Source organism: Aphelocoma coerulescens, chromosome 2 (assembly GCF_041296385.1).
Source record: "Aphelocoma coerulescens isolate FSJ_1873_10779 chromosome 2, UR_Acoe_1.0, whole genome shotgun sequence".
Lineage (NCBI taxonomy): Eukaryota > Metazoa > Chordata > Aves > Passeriformes > Corvidae > Aphelocoma > Aphelocoma coerulescens.
This window is the reverse complement of record NC_091015.1, coordinates 83,341,601-83,366,234: the sequence shown is the minus strand read 5'-3', so window position 1 is coordinate 83,366,234 and position 24,634 is coordinate 83,341,601. Positions and strand designations below refer to the sequence as shown.

Here is a 24,634-nt window from a genome sequence, read left to right as displayed (position 1 = left end):
TATATATCTTAATAGTCTTAAGCAGCTCCCTTTGTAAGCAATTCATCCAGGAGTTAATGTGTCAAGTTTAATACGCTTCAAGAAATGCTCATTTGTAACTAAAAGGTTCATAATGCAGAGGAGCTTTTCATCTTGGACATGTAATCACCAGCCCCCAAGCAGAACACACCAGAATATATATCCTGGACTTGAGCTCTAGAACTGCTGCAAGAAAAGGCTGGCACAAATTTTCTTGCTGTTATTTCCCTCCTCAGTCTCCTAGATTCCAAAGAAATCTGCATATGTTGGACAGATGCTGAAAATGTGCAGAAAATCAAAAGCTATTTTCACTAGAAATTGTATATGTAAAATTTAAGATTTATCTTGGCTAGCTCAGGAGGCAGGAAACAGCTGGTGAGGCAGGAATGCTTTCCTTTTTTTCTGTCTTTGCCTCCAGTAAGCCTAGACCCATGCTGAACTTATTAGAAATGTTTGCCTAGTTAAGGTCACTGAAAGATGAAAGACCAATTAGGAATAATCAGGCATGCTTTGGCTTTGAAATGGATGGATTTCCAGCAGTTGTGATCCACTGAGGTCCTCTTACCCATTCTGTGAACCTCCTTGCAATGCCTTCATATGGTACTCTACAACTTTCTAGATGGAGTTTAGCAGATAATGTAGTCTATGCTCTATAAAACTGCAAAACTTTTAAAGAGATGTTTTAGTAGGCAAGCTGTCAGGCAACCAACTGGGTGAGGAAGGCTGAAGAACAAAATTAATGAAGTCCTAGAAGTGGGAATATTCTGGTCTTCTTCATTTATACTGAAGCTACCTTGACAATTACTTCATATTTCTTCAAATATGATGTAGTCTTGACAATTTTTTCAGAAGATGAAAAATTCTGCATTTTATCTTTTTATCTTATATTAATGAATAATGACATTGCGTCTTTGGTAGCTGGTCTTTCCAAGAACATCTGTTCTACCCTTTCTTTCTTCTAGAAAGATCCATGATTTATCAGGTTCATCTGGTTATGCAAATTAAAATGTTGTCATGAGAACAATATTTGAGCTTCTTATATATGAGGTTTATTGTCATAAAGCCCAGGTTCTGCAGAGGGTTACTGGGGTTTTTGCACACAAATTTACATTAGTTGAACAGCAAAGCTCTTTGATAATATTCTAAACGAATGTAGTTGGTTAATATTCTTTATGGTATCAAATGCCTTCTTTTTGTCTTTTGTCTTTTGCTTATTTGGGTTTTTCCTCAAAGATTGAATATTCATCTAAGAAAAAGTTTTTTTAAGAAAACATACTGACGTAAATAAAGAATCAGTTAGTGTGGGGGTATTTGGCTGAGAAAGTGCAATAGTTTTAGTTTGTCTTAGGTTGGAACTTCAGAAATTTAAGTTTTAAATCCTTAGTCTGATTGGTTCATTTAAAGTGCAACAGCCACAATAACAGAACATAAGACCCTCAAACAGTCAGTTTTTAAGCTCTTAGAACAGTGTGCTTGCTTGGGAGAAAGTGACAAAAAAGAGTGTTTTAAATAGGTTTGCAGTTATCAATTGTGTATTATTTCCAGTAATCCTTAATGAAATATTTGCAATGGCTGCAGCTGTAGAAATATTATTTTTTGTTCTTCTTGGAACACTGTGGGTGATAGGAAAACAGACTTTTCCTCAGATAATTCTATAGAATTATCTAAGCAAGAAAATATAAACTTTCTTTTGATTCTTGAAAAAGCCAATGGGATTTCACTGTTTATTGGTATTAAAAAAACACTCTACTAATTCCACATAGAAAGAAGGAGCTTCTCTTCCAGGGAATGCAAAATATAAAGGAACAATGATGTCCCATTAACATCAACTATTAGAATCAAGTGAGACTTTATATTTGAGGAAAAAAATCCAAGAATGTAAAACTTATGTGCCCTTTCTAATCTCACACACTAAATCTGTGACACTGCTAGAGACCATTTTTAGATTCTTAGTACACTACTTTAGCATTCTTCTGACAGAATTCTGCCAGAGATCTGAGAAAAATAGTAGAAATTACCTGACAGAAAGCCTTTAACTGTAAGTATGACTAGAATCTCTCCCTGCCACCATTAATGGAATACTGCTATTGACTGTGGGAAGGCTAGAATGTCATGTAAAATTTTAAGCATTCTATTTCCATAGAAATCTTGAAAAATGGTAAAATTGATCAACCATGTGATTTATTCTAAATATGCAAAATAGAATATTAAAACTAAGAGCTTGATCTTGCAGCCTTCAGGCATATTTAAGCACTATTTTTCTTTACCTACAGTAATCCCTTCAAAATTCCTGGTAAATGGAAACATGTATCAAATTTATTTTCAGAGACATATATGGAATATATGTATGTTATGTATCTGCGCACCCTGGAAAATATGATGTTGTGTCAAATTGCAAAGGGTCTTGATTCCCCCTTCAGGAAACTGGAAATCCAAAACCTAATTCCAGGAAAGACTTTTTATGGAAAATAAAGAAAAAAAAAATGATAGGCAATCCCAATCCCTGATGAAGAGTACATAATAGTATGTAATTATGGGACCAACTAATGGATGGTCACCTCTATTCTAAAGTAAAATGGTAGCTGCAGTAACCAAAGCTGTACACAAGTGTGGGAATAAAAGTAACTGGATGAGAAACAACTAAAGACCATTACTTAGAAAACTAAATCAAGCCAAAAATATTTTTCTCTTTCCCTTTCTATTTGACAGCTGTTGACTGTAAGGGACAGTAAGGGTCAGTAGAAGCAAACAGGGCCAAAAGAGGTAATTTCCTGTGCTGAGAAATGCAATAACAAAATATGAATAGATGTGAGAAACTAATCAACGTGAGAGTAACATGATTACTTTGTTCACATGACACGATAAGCTAAAAGGAGAACCAAGGTAAGTAGTAAGGTAGACATAGATATGTGGGTGAATTTAGCACAGTTTTCCCCACTGGGTGCATGAGAACAGACACCCTGAAGCTGAGATCTCCCCATACAGGTCCTCATACAGTATGACTTGTGGAATATGGGTCTCAGTTCAGCTGTGACACAAAGAATGCTCTCAGAGGGAATGGGATAACTTATTCCACCAAAGTTCTCTGGGAATCCAGTAGTAAAGATGCCTATCAACAGCCTGCTTCATGGTCAATATGGTAAGACAACTTAAGAATATAGAATTTATAAGTAAATCATTAACAAGCCTGAACAAGCTACCCAGACCTTCTCTAATGGACTTTAAAACCAAGCTGTTTCTATGCTAAACTCCAAGCTGCATTAATTTAAATGGAGGTGGGTTTCATCACACTATTTTTATTATGTCGCCTTGCTTCCCTTGAAAGGCTGTGAAGGCAACAATGACAGGTGAAGTACCAAGATTTCCCTTGATCTCACTCATTCATATAGTTGACATTTGGAGAGTGTCATCGATGCAATATTTTGATGCCTGTATATATTGTCAAGAGCAGACCAAGGCAAAGCAACTGAAAACAATGCAGCAGAAACAAAGCACATTTGTGACAACATTATCCCACCTTTACTTTTAAAAGCTAATGTTTTTGGAGGCAGAAGTATGTAGTTCATATCATGTTCATAGTGCCTATCAAAGGATCTTTCTGCTTATTTAATCCCTAGGCATTGACTTAAGCCCAAAGTACAGTTAATTTTTGAGAAAATATAATGATTTTTAGGAAGGAATTTATTTTTTAAGACAGAATTGACTTTCTAGGGAAAGAAAATTCTAAACCTGTAAATATTGCTGAGTTTTCACAGACCAAAAAAAAATGGAGAAAGAAAATGAAATTAAGACAGTGTGATCTTTGTCAAAAGAATAAATTCTTAACCAATTTTAGGAATGCTTAGGAAAGCCATGTAGTGTCTTTCAAAGTGTAGAACTGAAATGCAGATGCAATAACATGGCTTGTTTAACTAAAACCTTTTAGAAAAACGTTAAGAGGGAAGAGATGTCAGGAAAGATGGGCAAATTCATTCAGCATTGACCAAGGAGGTTGGAGTTTTTCCCAAAGGCCTTACATAAACCTCCACAATGTCACAATGTATTATTAGCCTCCCCACCTCTCTGCTGCATATCCTTTCTTGCCTCATCTTATATTACAGAGATAACGATTTTGTCCAAGAGAACTGAGATTTTATAATGCCAACTACAGCAAAACAGAAATTCAGAGAAGGAAAGGCAGGGCACCATACAGTAAGTAGTCATTTGAGGCCAATAAATTATGACCATAACTAGAGCCAGTATCATTTAAGTACTCTTTGGTTTCTGATGATAAAGCACTAGCTTACTGCAGTGTTGACAACAATCCTATGGCTCCAGCTTATAGCTTGTCTATTTGCTACCCAGCCATCCCCAGGGAATTTAATATAATGCAATAAACAATCACACTCATCAGAAGCAGAAAAGGACTCAGACTTAACCCAGCAGAAAAGACTGCTAACCAAGCAGAGCAAGGCAGTGAGAAACATTGATGTGAAGTCTTTAGCTCGTGTGTCATGCAGCTATTAAACATGCCAATAGCTCCAGCAGAGAGAACTAATGCGATCCAGGTGTGACAAGCAAGAGGCGAAAACATGTGTAGTGAACATCACTATGACAAAATCATTGTTACTTTTTGCACCTGAGCTCATAAAGATGGTAGTAACACCAAATCAAATGTGCAATTAAGCTTTGTGATAGTTTTGCTCCATGGTAGTATGCAACTTGCATTATTATTATTCCATTACGCCAGACTTTTCTACTACAGAAATATTTGAAGGATACATTCTAATTCATATGATCATGTAATACAATGCACCATACAATGAAAGCAGACAATTCACTAAGATCTCCTGCATCATTCAGATCATGATATGTCTCACTGCTTTCCTCATGAAACCCATATCTTCTGGTTTAATTACTGCTTATCTTCAGAGAGCTAGATCTTCTTATAAGATGTCCCCAAGCCATATCAGCTTTTTGTTGGAAGCACATTCAGATGGTACATTAGGTCCAAATTTTTATGTATGTATGTGATTAGTTATTTTCAAATTTATTCCTGCAATTGTACCCCCACTATGCTAAATATGGAATATGAAAGGTTAAATGTGAAAATAAATATGAAATGTTAGCACACTATGAGTGGGAAGTTCAGGTGTTTGTTTTGATGAACTTTTCTCAAGTCCTTGAGAGTCTTTCTGGTAAAAAGGTGAAGAATTCTTGGTATCGCGATCCATCAATTAGTATAATAAGGGCTGAAGGACCTAAATTCAGATCTCTACTGATCATGCCAACTGAGAGCTCAGTCCTTGGTCAGCTGGTGTGTGTTGCAGACATTAGGACGAAACAAAGAGAAAAATTTACTTATCCATATTTCTCTCAAATATCAGGAAGTCTAAAAAAAGCACGTAAATTTCAACAGCTCTGAATCATTTCTTTCTAGTCAGCTATCGTTGTATCAATGCATTTGCATTATTATGAATAATTATGTAAATGTATGGGTGCATATATATTTATGTACATATTAGCAACAATAACTGAAACTACTCTACCTACAAAGTATCTAGAATAATGACTGTGTCATGGCCTGCTGTTTGAGACATAAATTACCAATCAAGTAACAGCTGATAAGGAATTTTCTTTCTAAGAGTCTTGTAAAAGGTCATCAAGATACAGCCTTTGAGATGGCTCGCAGGTTCATTCTTTGTACTTAATATATTCAGTGATTTGTGTTTGCTGCATTAAACATGCTGCATCAGCACACTGGCCAGAGGGACTCAGAAAAAAAAATGTGGGTTTTTATTTATTATGTTTTACAGCAAAAAGGCTCAAAAATACAACTTTATTTTCACTAATTACATCTGGATTCTGCCACCAAAAAGTGAGTGTTGCATCATGTTTAACACTTCAGAACCATGTAAGAAGACATGGTGTAAACTACATATGCAAAAAACCAACAACCACACTCCAGAAAGGATTTCTGATCTAATAATAGGTGTTATTTAATGTGAGAACTCAAAAGCCTGACCACACCAAGAGCTCTGATTCCCTGAAGCGTAAGAGCTTTCCTGCTGGATCAGACTGGCGGTATGCCCGGTCTGGCCTGCTTGGCTTCAGCCTTTTTTTTAGGTTGTCTTTTTCATTATTGCACCTATCCTTGCAATACAATATAAATCTATTGAGTAGGGGAGAAAAAATGTTCAAACAAACTAAACACAAGCAGAAATAGAAAATCTCTTTTTGTTCCTAGTCTTTGAAAGTCAATTCAAAATTTATGCAGGAGGTGTCCATTTTGCCAAACTTAGAACAACAGGCAGGCTCATCAGGCAATATAGGGTTGGGGTTTATTTTCCCAGAACTATTCTCAGGTTATATAAAGTTTTCTTTTGAGATGAAGACAATAAGCAGTTTCATCAACAAAACCTGCAGCATCTAAAATAAGATATAATGGAAGTTTACTTGTATCATTGTTTGAAGTTCTTTAGAGCTCTCTTTTTAGCTCAAGTGTTAGTGAAATGGTTTTTTGGTTGTGTCAGTTTGAGAAAGCTCACTAAATGGAATAATTTTTTCAGTCATGTTTCTTTGAAGAAGAAAGAAATCATATGAAAAGATTTTATTCTATAAGTGTTCAGAGAAAATTATGTTATTCTTTCAGGGTTTGGTGCATATTTATCTATTTATTTATTAATTTAAGCACTGCAAATAGAAAAAGAATTTTTTATGCGATCTCTTCTTTACTCTCAATTATCTCCGTTATCAATTTCTCTTCAGTTACTGATGTGTCCTGTCAGAGTTTTCTCTCACTGTCCAATTTCTGTGACAAAATGCTATAATACACTTCTTCTCTTTGCACACTTTTTCTGCCCTCTAAATTGTTGAAATTGTTGGATAGTGTTTCTTGGCAGCAGTCACTAACAGCAGCTAAAACTTTTTAACCTTTACTTATAATTACAAATTGTGCCATGAAGGTAGTAATTGAGAAAAGTGCTTTTAAATTCATCCTGTAAACTACGTAATGGTCATATCAATCCAGAAGTAAAAAATGGGATTTCTTTTCTCTTATAATCTCAATCTTATAGAAAATTTGGATTTCTCAAATCCATTTTTCCATTGCTGTTTAGAAGCATAAGCAAACTCTTTCTACAAGATGTATTGTTTATTAATTTTGATTGCTGAATTTGCCTCTTTTTTTTAACATTAGAATGAGAATTGTGGTCAACAGCTAATTCTTGATTAATTAATTTAGAATTATTTGGTTTTCCTCCAGAAGTAATTAAGAGTTTGACCAGTGCAGTGGTATTACGAACTAGTAAATGGCACAAACCATTTTAAAATGAAAATCTTTTCTCATGAAGGTACATAAAAATATTTTGACAATTACTTTTGTGTAGAAATACAGTGACTAGTAAGAATAAATTTTCAGCCATGTTGATTTATTTTGCATGTGCTCTTTTTAGAAGAATGGTCAAGACACACACACAGACTGTTAAAATTGGGGGACTTCTGTTGCAATGTCAACTGAGGGGGCTGGGAGGTGAGCCTTTGCAGTTTTCAGTCTTTCCTTGAACTGACTATAAGGCCTAATGATGTTGACAACTTTCCAAATTTTGTATCTACAATAAAATTTGTAGTAAATTTGCACCAGATATATTCACTAGTCAAGAAAGATTTGTCCAAGGAGATCATGCTTGTGTTTTTTCCCAAATTTTAGTTGGTTGCATAATAATAATAAGAAAAAGAAGAAGAAGTTAATCTTCTTAACAATGAAAAACTCATAGGAAATAAGGAAATTTAATATTGTAATTTATTACATGCTATAGCTTTTATTCTTGATTTGAGAACATAAAAATACATTGAATACTTCTAATTTCATTCAAGGTGATAAATCATCTGTGCTTTAGGAAGAATGTAGGTAGCGTATACTAGGGGGAATACTTCTGGCATCTGTGCCTTCTTCCATGATTGAACAAGCAGGACTGTGTTCCCCAAAGCCTGCTGAACTCCTTCCAGGGTTTTGGAAGGTTCTCAAAGTAGTTATTCAAAGAAATCGGATTTCAGTTCTGTTATCAAACACAGAAAAAAAAATGAATCTCAGGTGATTAAATATGCATATTTAGATTGCAGATGAAGTTCTACATTACTTCACACCTCATGCTAATTTGTTATGCAGTGCTGCAGTGCCTTCTCAGACAGTTTATTTCCATGCTTGCCTTAGCAATGGGTGAAGCACATCCGACTCTCTCTCACCTTTTGCCTGCAAATACGCTGTTGAAACTTAGCGTTACTACACTGCTACAGACAAGCTGAGATGAAGTGCCAGAAGTTTCTGTGTACTGTTATATGCAGGAAGCCAGCCAGCCATCTCCTTCCTCTAAGAACTTGTATCTATGAAAAGCTTTAAACAAATATAAACTAAGATTTCTTTGTCATTCATCCATCATGGTCAACCCTTTCATTTGCAATACACTCACAAAATGTTTTCCTTGTCTCCTATTTTTGTCCTAAATAATGACAAACCACTGTCATATACAAGGTGATGACCTTTGCATGCCAGTAATGTAACAGCCATGCTTCATTTTCATCTCAGTATTTCCAGGTCTGGTTTGCAACCTTAGAAAGAGGAACTGAACAGGTTATTATGTTTCCCAATTGCTTTTCATTTTAAGTCTGAAATGGAAGACAATTTTCACTTCTGACAATCTACTGCACATGAATCACTTATGTTAGAGAAAGCTTGCAGTGTGGGCATGGTAACATGAAATAACTAATTTTCCTATTCGTCCAGTGAGCTCCAACCAGCCACAAAACAAAAGCAAACAAACACAGAGAGAGGTGACAATTATTTTTTTCTTAAGTCATTTATTTAGCATTCATTCTGCCTGAAGTGAAATTGAAAAGCTGGGGAATCTTCAGCTAGTTAAAAGAAATCCTTTTGGAACTAATTCATGCCTGTTTTGAAGTCAGTGATAGTTTTTCTAGTTGACTTCATTGATGCTAGATCAAACAGCTGTAAGTGGTGGTTTGCCTGTTTTCTTACTAGAAATTGAATTTGCAAGTGAACATTTGGCCTCAATGAATTACATCCATTTGGTTTTTTTTAACTTTATTCAGTCTAGAATTTCACCCATTGCATTTGAAAATAAATCAAATCCCACCAGCTTGCTATGGCCTGAAATCAATATGATCTAAGGTAGGAGCAAAGATATTCAAGATTGTGTATATTTAATTATTGCCACACTTCTAAAAGCAGTCAGATGTTTCAGAAAAAAAGTTTATGGGCAATCACAGGACAACAGGTAGGCAGCCACATAAATTAAGTATAATTGGCTGACCACAAATTTTAGTCAATAACAAAATGTTTGATAAGGTGGCCTTTTAAATTAACCAGCTTTAAAGATGCAATCTTTCTGAATAGACAGACACAAAGAAGCCTATTAGCAATAGGTAAGTTGAAAAGAGAAGCCATCAATCAGATTTGATGATAAAAAAGGTCAATTTTCAAATAGCCCATTTAGCCGCCGAAGCCTTTTGCTTTAGCAGGAACAATTGCTTAATCAACACTACTTAGCTTCGATAGTTAAATCTGTTCAAACAGAATGTGGTCATCTTGCTTGTTCAATTACAGTTCATACCAAAGGAGCTATAGATTACAGATCCTTTTTCTGTTGTTCTTTTAACTTGTTTTAAAAAGATATTCTTTAAAATGAATTCTGTAATTTGTGCTTACATGCTGGAAGAGCAATCCAGTGCAGCCAAAATGACTGCACAGCAGTATCTGAAGCTCAAATGGAAATAAATATTGCAACTTACCTAGTCAACCAGTGACTCAGTTTAAAGATATGACATTCACTTCAGAAATCTTTTAAAATCTCTCTCAAAATGCTGAGAACTGTTGCACAAGTGAAAAAAAGGTCACAATCAAGAGGCAACTATACCTTTTATCCTGGGATGGGGAGGTTTCACCATAACGTCTGTATGTGACAAGGTTCCCTCTGCTGCACATAAGGATTATTCATTTAAGTTTCATATACACAATCTTAATTTCTCTTATGCATTTGTAAAAGTCTGAAGGATACAAGACCAATCTAATCCTAAAAGGTTTGTTAATATCTTTCTTATTTTATCAGGTGGAATTTAATATAAATGCTTTTTTTTTTTCCATGTCAGAAGGCTTCTTCTGATTTCATTTTTAACTGAAACACAAAGAAGGATGTTGAGGTACAGACTTGTCTACAGGGATTAGCACAGGAAAAGCCTTCCTTTCCATTGCACTGGCTCTTTGGAAATCTTTGGTGTACAGAGCCTTGCCTTTCTAGCACTAGATTTTCTTAAAATGCATTTCATTTTACATGGAGGTAGAATTGTGAAATAGGTATTAATTTCATTTTACCATAACAATGAAATACTTTTACGTTAGGTGGAGTGAGTTCAGTGCAGAGACAGACTAGCACTGTCTGTCTACATCTCACAGCTTTCATCAGGAAAAGCAGCAGATATTCAGGCTAGTCACTCTACTGTAGGAATGACAGTTCTGCTTTTCATATTAATCTCACTTTTTAAACTCTCTGAGACAGAAGTTGACAGTTTTAAGACAACAAAGAGAAAAAAAAAGGGGTGGGAAGAAAAAGAAGAAAAGACAATTTGTCAGTCTTTACACGAAACATTGCTTTTCACTCATTTCTGGCCTCTAAACGTGAAAGATCTTGTTGGTGTCCCCAATTAAATGTAGGAGATCAAAGAATCAGTGATATAAAAACCTGCTGTCTGTCTAGCAGTATTTCAAAAGAGAGATCAACTGAAAATTATAGAAAAATGTACCAAAAATTGCAAGAATGTAGCTTTGTTTTTTTGCCTTTGCTTTTTAAAGAAACAACAGGGAAATTGCAGGTGATCTTTCCTGAATGTTTCCTGTTATCACACAATTACATAGGTATCAAATGGAGCATAAAATTACATGAGGTAGAAACACAAGGAATGCAAAGTTCAAAAAGTATTTATGTCAGAAATATCAAATTATTATTTGTCCTTCCTGACATCTACAATACACTAGGTACCCTGTGTGGCCTATATGACCTTATTTCTGAAGAACTTTACATAGAAGAGTGAAAAATTTTGATTTTCAGATATTTTAAACAAATAATAGGGAAAAAAGTACAAAATAGTATGAGTTTCCTGTCTTTTCTTCCTACATTTCCCCTTTAAATTCACCCTTTCCAGTTATTTGAGTCCAAAAGGCTGAGTAATTAGATAAAGAAAGAAAAAATGGAGAAAAAGGAGAATTGTAGAGATGAGGATTGCTCTTTTTAACAACAATCTCCCCCCCCCCCAAAAATTGGAATAATATAATTTTGCTGTAAATGTGGGTTTTTGTTAAGATTTAGCAATGCAAAAAAAAAAAAAAAATCTGCTGATTTTTTGAGCTTTTTTCTTTTTTCTTTGACTGTCCACATAAAAACAGATTATCTGCTAAGATCTGTGATAATTTGGGAGACTTACTCCTTGCCTGATTCTTTTACACCATAGAATCAGAACTGGTCGAATTTGAGTCCTAGTGCCCTTCTCATTCCCTGGTGAAGAGGAGATACCTCTGTGACTGATATCAAAGCATTGTGACACAGACTTTAGTGGCCTAGAATTCGGTTTCTGCTTTTTGATGGAAGTTTGGATACTAAGCTTTAGGCCTTCACATATCTTTATAGCTTTAGTGCTGCAATTCTACCTCCTTTTGACTGTTGCTAAAATAAACTCAAACATACCACTAATGCAAGATTTAGCTGTAACTTTGCCTATGGGAGGAGTGTATTACTCAGACTTTGTGTTCTTTGCACTCATCAAATGGATGATATGTGAGTTTGAAAGGCTCATTGATGCCAGAGATACTCTGCTATCTCCCTTGTGTAAGCTGCTTTGAGATTTCCAGATGAAAAGTCCTATAAAAGTTCTAAATGGTATTGCTGTTATTATTTATTGTATATTAAGCTAGAGTAAACTGCACATTACTTTTTTATGTTTATGCTTGGAAAGGGGAAGGTATAGATAACTCATATTTGATAATGTAAGTATTTGGAACATTTGCTCTATGCCCTACCATCTGTTTCCATTATTAAAGCCAAGAGAGAGTTTTACATGGGCAGAAACAGAACAAAGATGGCAAATTCATTTCACTGTTGTATGTATTGAGTCAAGGATGCTTCTCTGTTCACTTTCTAGTTTTCATACTTCATCCAGCTGTAATTGTCTGCTTTTTGTTTTCAGTACCATTGTGCCAGTCACTAATGGTGCACATCACTAGGTTGTGAGAAACTTAAAAGTTTCATAAACTTTGTTACAATGTCTCTATAAACATCTCAAAATCTAAAATTACAAATAATTGCTTCTCATTAGCAATGGCCTATAAACAGTTTATTGGTTCACCAATACTGAATCTGTATAAATAATATGTGCAGGAGCAGAGGAAATAGCCTACATACTATTAAACACACCCTGGACTATTAAAAGCAAAGTGCAAGACAGCAAAAAAAAGTAAAAATCCAACATAAAGAGCCACAATGAAATTTCTTGCTTTTAAACAGAACTCCCAAGGAATTAACTAAAAGATTTAGCATAAACATTTAAGGTATAATGAAATCCATAGACATACAACAACAGATGCTATTTGCTGGTTTCAGCCTTTTTCAGATTGTCTGTCACGGCCATATTTGCCTTTAGTTTTAAATTCAATAAAAATCCTTCAAGGATATATGTAGAATATGTTAATGCCTTGTACAAAATGAGTCTTCACCTTCAATGTGGTGCTTGGCCACTAAAATGATATTAATTGCCATATTAATTGCTGCAGTCTTAGCAGCCTGCTAGATAATTGCAATTATGTACAACTCAAAGGCTCAAATCTTGTAAACTGAAATGTGATCTCAGATTCCACAAACTGACTGTGGTCACTGTCAAGCATGACACGCATTACACACGACTGGTATTCAAGTAAAGTCCAATATTTTCAAGAAATAATGTGTTGTAAGGTGTTTCTCATAAGACAATCCATAGCACCATCCACATACAGGAATCTGGCATAAATTTTGGTTTCAAGGCCTTAATATTCAGACAGGCACTATATGAAAATGTATCAGAAGGTAATAAACAGTAAGAGCCATATCTGTAAGGAAAATTCCTTGAGTTAGTCTCTGAACTAGTTTCAGTTAGAAAAAAAATTCTTCCTAGTAGCTGGTATGGGGCTGTGTTTGGAGTTGTGCTGAAAATAGTGCCAATAACACAGGGATGTTTTAGTTATAGCTGAGCAGTGCTTGCACAGAGCCAAAGCCTTTTCTGCACCTCACACTGCCCTGCTGTCAAGGAAGTATGGGGTGCATTGGAAGTTGGGAGGAGACACAGCTGAGACAGCTGATCCCTGCTGACAAAGGCATATTCCAGACCATATAGTGTCACATTCAGCACATAAAACTGGGAAAGAATAAGGAAGGGGGGAATGTTCGAAGCCATGGTGTTTCTCTTCCCAAGTCACTATTATGTGTGGTGGAGCCCTGCTTTCTTGGGTATGGCTGAACATGTGCCTGGCCCTGGGAAGCAGTGAATTAATTCCTTGTTTTGCTTTGTGTGTGTGGCTTTTGCTTTCCCTACTAAACTATCTTTTTCTCAACCCATGAGTTTTCTCACTTTTACCCTTCTGACTCTCTCCCCCATCCCACCAGGAGAGTGTGAGTTAACAGCTGCAAGGAGCTTAGGTGTTGACTGGGGTTAAACCACAACAGTCTCTGAAACTGAAAAGGTGGCACCTAAGTTAAACAATTTTCAAAACTTCAGAGCCTCAAGAGGCCTTCCAGAAAGCAAAAGGAATAGGCTTCTTTAGTTCACAGGTTTCAGCTTTGTTTTCTTTGATGACTAAAAAACAGTATTATAGGGTTGTTGTTGATTGCCGGCAGAATTGCTCAAGTGCAATATTTAAATGCCTTATATAATAAGACTATGAAATTATTCCACACATGGATTGTTTAAAACAGCTGCAGTAAATTCCTGAAATTATTTCATCTAGTACTATGCCATTTTAACTACTTTTTTAATTTAGAAAAATATATGCAATTAAGGTGCAATTACCGAAAAATGAAAGTGCCAGTGTAATTAAAATACATTAAATGTATAAATATGTCCAAAATTCCTTCTGATTTATTTGTCTGCTTCTATACTCTGAATTGTTTTTTTGAGATAATTTCTTTCACATGTATTTTAGGAAGCTTAGCTGGTGGAAAACATTTCCAATATGTCACAATCATTTAATATCTTTCCCAAAATAGTTAAATTTGCACTTATTTTAAAATCAAATTAGACATAACATCAAAGAAAGCTGTAATACTAGATCAGAATGTGGAAGTAGAAGTCCTGATAGCTAATGTTCTATTAAACCAAGAACAAACTCACTCAGCATTACTTTCAGCAGAAAGACACTCCTAATTCTGCCTCCCTACAACTGAAAAGGGTTGAACCGTTTACTTAAGAAACAGGACTGAAAAACTTGGAAATGGAAAACTTAAAAGAGATGTGTCCACCTTCTCTCACAGTACTAGACATCCAGGAAAATTGACATGCAGCAACTTTACGACTGATAAAAGAAAAAACCTTCTCACACCAGCAGCTTTGGGAACTAATTGCCTGAAGGTATCACCAAGGCCAAGAGCTTATCAGGGTTGAAAACAGGATTTAACATTTACAGATAAAAAGAATATACAAACTTGTAATAGTAGGATTAAGTGTTTGACCCTGCACTAGTTGGATTGAATGGGTTTCCTATGACTTCAATGGTGTGAGATCCAGACTGGAAAAGAGAATTTTAGAAAGGATAAAACCCTCTTCCTTCAGAATATAAGAAAGGCTTATATCAGAGATTAGAAAAATATTTTTCTGACAATGAATCCCATAACTTTGTGATGGATATTTCTTCTCTCTTGTATTAATTTGGGAATGAGTTAGTCTTTGTCTTTCTTTTTAGTCTAAAAGATCTATCAAAATCCTCATCAATCAAATGAAAGTCAGTCACAAATAGAATGGATCCAGCCTACTTAATATTAAAGTACTGATAGAAATAATAACTAGTATATGATGAGAAAAATTAAAATACAGGGATTTCTTATTGTACTTAAAAGAGTATTGTACATCGACTCAAATCCAATGGAAAGCAAATAATTTCAAGGAACTTTAGTGCATCTCACAGGTAATATATACTATGTATATTTCTGCAGCGACTGTAGATTGCTTATTTTTGTCTGAATAGCAGGATTAATACTGCATATTCAGATGAAACTTGCAGAGATGATCAGAGCATAGTTTAAAGCTAACCTCAGCAGTCTCACCTACCCTTTCATTGGAGAGTCCATAGTGTCATTATGCCAATAATTAGATATGCAAATATGGGTTTATCTCCAGAGAACTTTAACTTGTTCTTTAATTTCCACTGTGAAATATTGTCTTAGTGTTACTTCCAAGTCTCTTCAAATCTAACCTATAAAAAGAAAAGAATAATGAAATCATCTTAAATAGCAATAAATTTCCTATTTCTCTTTCTGATCTAATATATTTCTTGGCATGTCAAAATGTACACAAACAAACAATTGCAAAGCAAAAATTATCCTTCTGAATTATTCTGAAAATTAATTTGAAAATAATTTTCTGACCGTTACTACTCCTAGATATCAGAATTATGGCACTAAGTATGAATGAGAAAATGTGGATTTCTCTATGGAGAGAAAAAGAAAGGGTTTAATGTTGTAAATGATTTTTTAAGGATCAAGTATATATTTGAACATACTTCAATTTTGTAAAATTTGTTTCTAATGAATACGTCCTATACATGCACACACAGCTGAGTATCTAGACTTTACATGTTCACTTGAAGTCACCTACCAATAAGCCGTGACTGAATTATTCAAAATAAAAACCATTGTCTGAAATGATAACTCTCCCTAAACATTGAGAGTACGTTAGATAGTAGTTTTAAATTAAAAAGAGCTTAGTCTTTAAAAATTCTCATCAGAAACATGATTTTTGCCTAGGAAGGTTGATGATTGAATCTGCAAGTGAATTTTAAAGAAGCTTGGAAACTTTGAAAATATATCTATATTTGTATTAGATGGTACACAGTGGTGTTATATAATATAAAGAAAAAATTTTACTTTTTGGATACCAGCTGTTTCCTAGAAAAGCAGGAGACTATTACTCTTTTAATTAATCATAAACAATTATATATAGCAGCATAAACTGTTCTTTAGTTTCTTCACAGAAAAGGTGTAACAATTTCCCTTTCAAGCTTGAAGAGTAATTTCTAGTGCTGCTTTTAACATTGTGACTGAAACCTAAGACTACAGAAGATTGCTGCTGGTTATGACTGTTGCTATTAAATCATTTAAGCATTTTTAGTATTGTTACTGATAGTTCTGACCTCCCACTCCTTGAAATTTATTGAACTTAGATAGATTCACATGAAATTTTTTCTAAAAAAAGACATCATTTTTCTATTATATTTGGGTAGACACAGTGAAGCAGACTTTATCTGGAATGCATTCTGGATACTAAGGGTGGTATTGGGAATCTTCTCTTTTCACACAAGAAGTTTAAATGTTACTCATGTATCATGGAGAATTTCAAGAGTACTGCACAAATAGATCACCCTGGCATGTGTATTCGAGTTCAGAAGAGAATCATTAACTTGTCCTAACAAGGACATTATTAAGTTAAAGAAAATGCATCTATCAGCTTCGTGGGTTTTTGGTGAGCTGAGGGAGAAGTACTGTGGCGGATTGTAGGTGCAAAGCAATAGCAATCCCTGGTCTTTTCTACTTTGTTTGGAATTATTTATATTAGATGATCATCAACATTTATTCTCAAGGCAGCCTCTCCTGGCAATAGTAAGATTCACATTTTTTCCTGTAAACTTTAGACAAGACCTTTATGTATATTAACTTAATCTCAGTTCCAGGATCTCATTAAGATTCCAGATAATTGATAAAAATTTCAGATAAAATCCATTTCTCATTTAATCTGTTTTTAAATAGATGCAAATCATGGTATTAAAAATTTAAAATTTGCTTTTATTTTCTGTACTTTTAACAAAATGTGCTTATCATGGCCTTTGCAGTAATAACAGAACAATGCTTTGTAACCTTGTTATAAACATAATCCATTATTGCATCATAAATAATTCATAAGAATGAATCATATGAATTATAGAATCATAGAAAATAAAGGGTTGGAAGGGACCTTGAAGATCGTCTCATCCCAACCCCTCTTGCCATGGGCAGGGACAGCTCCCACCAGACCAGGTTGCTCAAGGACTTGTCCAACCTGGCCTTGAATACTGCCAGGCTTGGAGGATTCACAACCTCCTGGGCAACCTGTCCCAGTGACTCACCACCCTCACAGCCAAGAATTTCTCCGTAATATTGGACCTAAATTTCCTTTCAGTTTGCACCCATTACTCCTTGTCCTGTTACTACTGTTCCTGACAAAGAGTCCTTCTTGGGCTTCCGGGTAGGTCCCTTTTGGAGGGGTGTCCACACAACCTTCTCTTCTCCAGGCTGAACAGACCCAACTTTGCTTGTCTTCATAGGGGAGGTGCTCCAGGCCTCTTATCAAGTTTGTGGCCCTTCTCTGGACTTGCTCCAACAGTTCCATGTCCTTTTCATGCTGAGGACCCCAGAAGTGGATGCAGCCTGGATACTCCAGGTGGGGTCTCAGATGAACAGCGTAGAGGGGGAGAATTATCTTTGACCTGCTGGCCTCACTGCTTTGGAAGAGGCCCAGGATTCCCTTGGCTTTCTGGGCTGTGAGCCCACACTGCCGGCTCATGTTGAGTTCTTCATCAGCCACCAGCCCCGTCTTTCTCCACAGAAAAGAAAAGTGGAGACTTTTCTCAACCCAGGTGTAGGACCTTGCTTTGTTGGACCTCAGGAGGTTTGGACAGGGCCAGGTCTCCAGCCTGTCCAGTCCCTCTGGATGCCATCCCTTCCCCCCAGCATGTCGACTGCACCACACAGTTCAGTGTTATCAGTGAATTTGCTGAGGGTGCCCTCAATCCCACTGTCCATGTCACCAACAGGATGTTGAACAGTATCAGACCCAGGACCAACCCCTGAGGGACACCATATGAGAGGTAACAATGAATGGATGGTACATTTTCAGGTTGACTGTGGGACAATGTACTAACAAAGAACATACAGAGCAAAAAAACCCCAACCCACCACCAACTCAAAACCTTCCAAAAAAGAGAAGAATCTAAGTTTTAGATATTGGAGACTATCAATGCAGTTTGCCTAGAATGGAAAGAATCACAGCTACAAATGAACAGAGCAGAAGTCTTTGAGGACTTGCACATTCACAATGAAAATTACACAAAGGACCACAAATCATTACTTTGAAAAATGGATAATACAGCATAAGAAGATACTATAGTTTTCATATGATTACTGCTACAGATAATGGAGGCAGCAAGACAAGAAAGGTTTCATTAAAGTTGCATGCTGATTCTCTATTTCACTTTTAAACTCTGGTTCACACAAATTTTCCACAAGATTTTCTTTGTAGAATATATTTTTTGCATTAGAACTATGCTATATTAATACCTTTATTCTAAGGAGTCACATTTGTGTGAGGGATATCAACACTATAGTCCAATATTCTGGGGTATTCTCATCCATTAATTATATTTCATTTTTTCATTGTGGGGTATTCTCATCCATTAATTATATTTCATTTTTTCTATGAGACAGACTACATGAGCATAGCTGTTTTGAAGAAGAGAAAGGATAATATTTTAACTGAATTATTGCTAAGCCACTCCTCATCATCTTTGAAAGGTCATGGAGAGCAGGAGAGGTACCTGAGGATTGGAGGAAAGCCAGTGTCAATCTAGTCTTCAAACAGGCAAGAAGGAGGACCCAGGGAACTCCAGACCAGTCATCCTCACCTCCATCCCTGGAAAGGTGATGAAACAGCTCATGCTAGATGTCATCTCTAAGCACATGGAAGACAAGAAGGTTATTGGGATTAGTCAGCATGGATTTTCTAAAGGAAAACTTTTCTTGACCAATCTGATGGTCTTCTACGATGGAATGACTGGCTAGATGAGGGAAGAATGGTGGATGTGGTCTATTTGGTCTTCAGCAAGGCTTTTAACATTTCCTGCCATAACAACCTCAAGAATAACCTAGAGAAGTGTGAGCTGATTGAGTGAATAGTGAGGAGGATTGAGAACTGGCTGAATGGCAGAGCTCAGAGGGCTGTGATCAGTTGCACAGGGCCTGGTTGGAACCCTTTAGTTAGCGCTGCTTGCCAGGAGACAGCACTGGGTCCAGTCTTGTTTAACTTATTTATCAATGACCTGGATGAAGGGACAAAGGGCCTCCTCAGCAAGTCTGCTGATAATAAAAGACTGGAAGAAGTATCTGACACACCAGCAGGTTGTACTGACGTTCTGTGAGACCTGGACAGGCCAGAGGGCTGGGTGGAGAGGAACCTAGTGAAATGCAACAAAGGCAAATGCAGGGGCTTGGACCAAGACAGGCTGGGGGCCAATCTGCTGGAAAAGCTGAGGGAGTTCAGCCTGTTTAGCCCAGAGAAGACAGAGTGGAAACCTCACGAACACATGCAAATATCTTCAGGTCAGGTGGCAGGAGAATGAGGACAAGCTCTTTTCAGTGGTGCTCGATAAGAGGCACGATAAGGTGCATGATAAGAGGCAACAGGTACAAACTGAAATACGGGAAGTTCCAGTTGAATATGAAGAAGAACTTATTTACTCCAAAGGAGATAGAACACTGAAACAGGTTTCCAGATAGGCTGAGGTGTCTTCTTCTCTAGAGATATTCAAAACCTGCCTGGATATGAACATGCAACCTGATCTAGGGCAATCTGCTACAGCAAGGGGATTGGACTAGATGATCACCAGATGTCCCTTCCAACCCCAACACTTCTGTGACTCTGTGACTTCACTTTCTTTCACAATTTTGGTTTTGATGAGCACAACTTGACAGCACTTGAGGCTAAGATTGACTATAAATTGAAAGTACCCAGTAAGGTTTATATTCACAATGTGACAGTCTAGAAGATCTCACAGGACTTTGCAGTTGAGATTCTCTATTCTTAAATCAAATACAGTGGTTTAGAGACCAGAAGTCAATTTTGGTCTTCACTCAAATGCCACTGGCCATTGCAAAAGTTCATAAGCAAATATTTACAGCAGAATGTTGGAGTAAGACTTCTGAAGTTAGAGACTTTTTACCTTTTACTTCTATATAGAATTGATTTTATTTTTATTTTTAAACCACCAAAAAAAGCCTTTCATCTCTTTAATAGGAAGAGAGAGTGTTTTCAATCTTATGTTGTTTAAGGAAGAATGCCAAAGGATAGAAAACTAAAAAGCAAGCCAGAACATTTGAAGGACTCTGTCATTTTCTCATAAATTCTGCCTTGAGTTCAAGCGCAAAACAGAATCACAGAAAGAGCAGAGCTTTAATTCTCCATGTAGACTAGGGATTTTGACCTAAAATGAGATTGTGCTCCTTGTGGAAAGATACTGGGGGTAAAATCAGATAAAACTAAGTTATATTCACATCCTAACAGAAGTTATAACGGTACAGAAATTATAGGGTAAAATGCAGCTGCTATTCCCTGGATGGAACACAGTTGGTGTGCTCCATGATGATTCCCCATACAACAGTAAGCACCTGCTAAGGGGGACAGAATGGAGGGTGGAGCGGAGGGCAGACGCTGTGTCATGTCCAGACTGTGGAAATTCTTTCAGGGAGGGGAACTTGATGGTACTTTGCAGCTGATAAACCAAAAAGCACCTGTCAACCAGCGGAGGGAGGAGAAGATGTCCTGCTGCTGAGCCAACAACTGTGATGGAACCTCTCTCCTTAGATGAACTTGGTTCATTATAACCTAATTGTAATATTAACACACACATCCATCCCAAAGTTGCCCACCTCCAAGGTGTGACCACCCCTCACTGGACATGTGCTCTATGTTTTTTTAACAGTATCTTTAAAAGCAAACTGCGAGAATTTTGCACCCATCAGTAACAACAGCAGGCAGGACTAGAGTCACTCAAGCTCCACCTAAACATATAGAAACAGTATAAAAATAGGTCAAGAATGGAGGAAAAGTTACAGAAGACTCCATCATAACTGCTGGGATCAGGCAACAGGCTGAACCTGCCATCTCCCCCATAGAGATGCCTATTGGGAAAGAACTGTACTCTGTGCATACTGAGTACTTTTGCTGGGGATTTTAGACAGTCATTTGAATATGTTTTTGCAGTCAGATACTCTCACCAGCAATCCTTGAACCTTAACCTGTCACAATGATATATTAATAAAGACTGTTATGATGTAAAGTGTTGGTGAGTCCTTCACAGGTGCTGGCACTTGCTGGTGATGAGTGACATTCTCGAATAAAGTGTAAGAGCTGCTGAGGGGTCATAAAATTTGAAGACCTGCTGAGGACCTCCCTGCTGCTGTGTGTGTCCCTGAATAAGTCAGTCAAAGTGCCCTCCAGTCCAGCAGCATTGCTCAGTGAAGGGTTCTCCTAAAGGGGTGCTGACAGACTGGTCAGGTACAAGGGTCTCAGCTGTTCTGGAGCACTGACAGACAGATCAATCAAACACTAAGGGTCGAGGAAATCTCTGCACACTAATGGTTGAGGAAGTCTCCTTTTCACATGACAGCTCCTTCTTCCTAAAAGAAGAATTTGACTCTGCACTCTTGTGCATTTCAGCTTGTCCAATATGTCAAATATTACATCAAGGTGGTGATTCACACTGCCTTACATAAGTTCCCATTCTTATTTATGCACAGTGCTGTTTATTTCACTATCATATATTGGATGTGAGTAAGAGAAGGAGAACAAATTTCTATAGATTCATGCATAAATATTCATGGATATGTATATGGATGCACCTACATACAAACCTGAATATTATAACTGTAATATTTGCTCTCTTTTAAATTAAGATTCTTTTCTGTGATACTTAAAATTTGGGGAAAAAAAAAGAAAGAAGTTATGATTTCTATCTATTTAAAGTGAAGTACACCTTTGAGTTTCCTTTTTTTTCCCTTAAAAATATATTTATATTTTATATATTATATAAAAAGCAACTATCAGTCAGCTTTAGTCTTGACCAAAGTTTGACAGAGTTTTCAGCTGAATTTGTTCTTGTCATAAAATGCTGGGTTCACATCTACACTGAAGGTAGGTGTCATGTACTGTTTATTTGCTGTCTTGTAGATGAGACATTTGAAAATATAAAATACACAGGCTCAACAAACCAGCCATGTTTTTCTACTAAGAACTTTATCTTTGTCAGTGCAAACATAGATAAAAAAACATCAGAACTGAAATACAAATATTTCCTTACATTTGAGCTTCTGACTCAGTTCTCAGGTTCTCAGTTCAAATAATCATCTTCCAAGTTTTTCTGAGAACCTTTTTAATAGCCTACTTTGAGACCACCTCTTTGAGTTTATTTACCATTATTTGCATCTTTTTAGGAACATAAGGTAAATTTCTGACTATTACCAAGTTGTTTTACTGAATTCACTGTTACATAAAATTTTACATATATGATGTCTGTTTATTTTAGTATTGTCTATAGGATATAAAGCTTATCCTCTTGCTGAAAATGAAAGCAAAGAACATATTATTTGCTGAGCATGGATATTTTAATAGGGCTTTATTTTTAATTTATCTTTAATATGAATATGTTCCGTTATTTTAAATGTTAGCAAGTATAGGGGGACTCATAAAGAAAATAAAAATTAATACTGTTGTCCCTATCACAAAATTAGCAAGCATTTTCTATTCTCCTTTGGTATTATCTTATATTCTCTATGTGCAACATCTCAATGGGTAAAGCATTAGATACTGCTTTTAATGATGGGGCTGAAAAAACACATCTCTTTCTTTTTAACTGGTAAGAGATACAGGGCATAATCCAACATTTACTACACAGCCCTCCTGATTTTGCTAGATTTTGGAACATGTCTTAAGTGAGCTATACATTCCGGATTCACTCAGGAAATTAGCCCCAAAACTACCTCACAAGACATGACCTCATGCTTATAATGAGCACCGGACAATTTGTTTCAGTAATGGGTATAATGGCAAAAAGCCAAGGAGGGTAGGGGAGAATCTTGTCTGCTATTTTTGTCAACCTAGGAATAATGTAAGCTTTGTACAACATACAAAGCATCACTTAGGAGCTATGCCTAAACTGCTAAAGATGAACTCTGCTCTCTTCCATAGGCAGACAGCTCTCAGTGAGAACAGTGGGTGCAGTCTATGCATGCCTGAATTTAAAATTTCTTCTAGACAGTATTGTTTTGTGGTATATTTCTTTTCCCAGTGGATCCTCTCTCAAATTCTTTTCCTTTCATCTGATTGAATGAGACTTTTTTTTTTTTTTTTCTGTTAGTACTTCAGTATCTTTACTTCAATTTCTTAATCAAATCATTCCAATTGTGAGTCCCTTCGGTCTGTGAGCACTTTGGGGCAAGGATTGTTTTTCACTCTGCATTTAGTGCTCAGGAGTGTATTGGTTTTTAGACCTACAGTATTCTACATTTTAAGTAATACACAAAAACTTTATAAAGAAAACACAGATTGGGCAAGAATTGTGTACCTGCATCTGATTTACTTGGAAACATTCACTTCACTCTCTGGTACCCAGCATGAAGAAGGCACAGATTTTTCTCATTTCTATTTACTGACCATTGATATAAACAATTGCATGTTTTCACGAAATACTGCGTAGTCTTAGTTTTTCTAATGTCCTTCATACCTATGGAAGATAGTTAAATTTAACATTGGAAAGCAAGAGACACAATTTTTATTGTTGAAATCCATTTACCTCAGAAACAATTGATCAAGAAAAGTGAGAGAGAATTTATGATTCATATTTCTGTTTGCAATGACCATTTGACACACTTAGACCTAAGATTTACATAAACATTTTTTTCAGAAACGAGACATTAAGAATAATTATGACATTTTATAAAAGTAATTGACAGTGATCTTAATGAGAAAGAAAATTGTTCTGCCTTTAATTAGAGTTATTTTCTTGTTTTTATATTATGCAACTGACATATGGAGGTCAATGTTTCATCTACTCCTGGATGTGTACATTATACATTCTTGTATATATATATATACTCAGCCCAGAAAAGCAGCCTTTAAAGAAAAAGTTTAAAATTTATAAGATCAGAGAAAGGATGATAAGAAAAGGAAAGTACAGAAGTGTTCAAAATAATGTATGATTGAGGGGCAGCAAATAAAATCATCTCCTGTAATAACTAGATGTAACAGTTTATAGAACTGAAAGACAACCCCTTTCAAATGAATAGAAAGGAAATAAATATATACACAATTCATCATTAGCTTGAGATGATTATTCCACAACTTACCTTTTAGGTCAAGGCTCAGCAGGATTCAAATCATCCTAATATATTCATGGACAACAAGAATAACTATGCTTAAAATAGAAAAGCTGCAAAGTCAATGTAAATTAAAGCTATAAACTGTCATTAGACATGTAGAATCAAGAAAAGCTTCCTCCATATCAGTCCACAATCATACATTAGTGCTT

General features: G+C 36.0%; 1 long non-coding RNA gene across 1 annotated transcript; it reads right to left on the bottom strand.

Moving 5' to 3' along the window:
* Positions 1 to 7,890: 7,890 nt before the first annotated feature.
* On the bottom strand, positions 7,891 to 18,998 carry LOC138105799 (uncharacterized). The gene is made up of 4 exons (XR_011148697.1): positions 18,872 to 18,998; positions 15,355 to 15,499; positions 9,930 to 9,989; positions 7,891 to 8,054 (listed from the first exon to the last, which is right to left on the bottom strand). It is a non-coding gene; the product is annotated as an uncharacterized lncRNA (long non-coding RNA).
* Between the last annotated feature and the right edge of the window lie 5,636 nt (positions 18,999 to 24,634).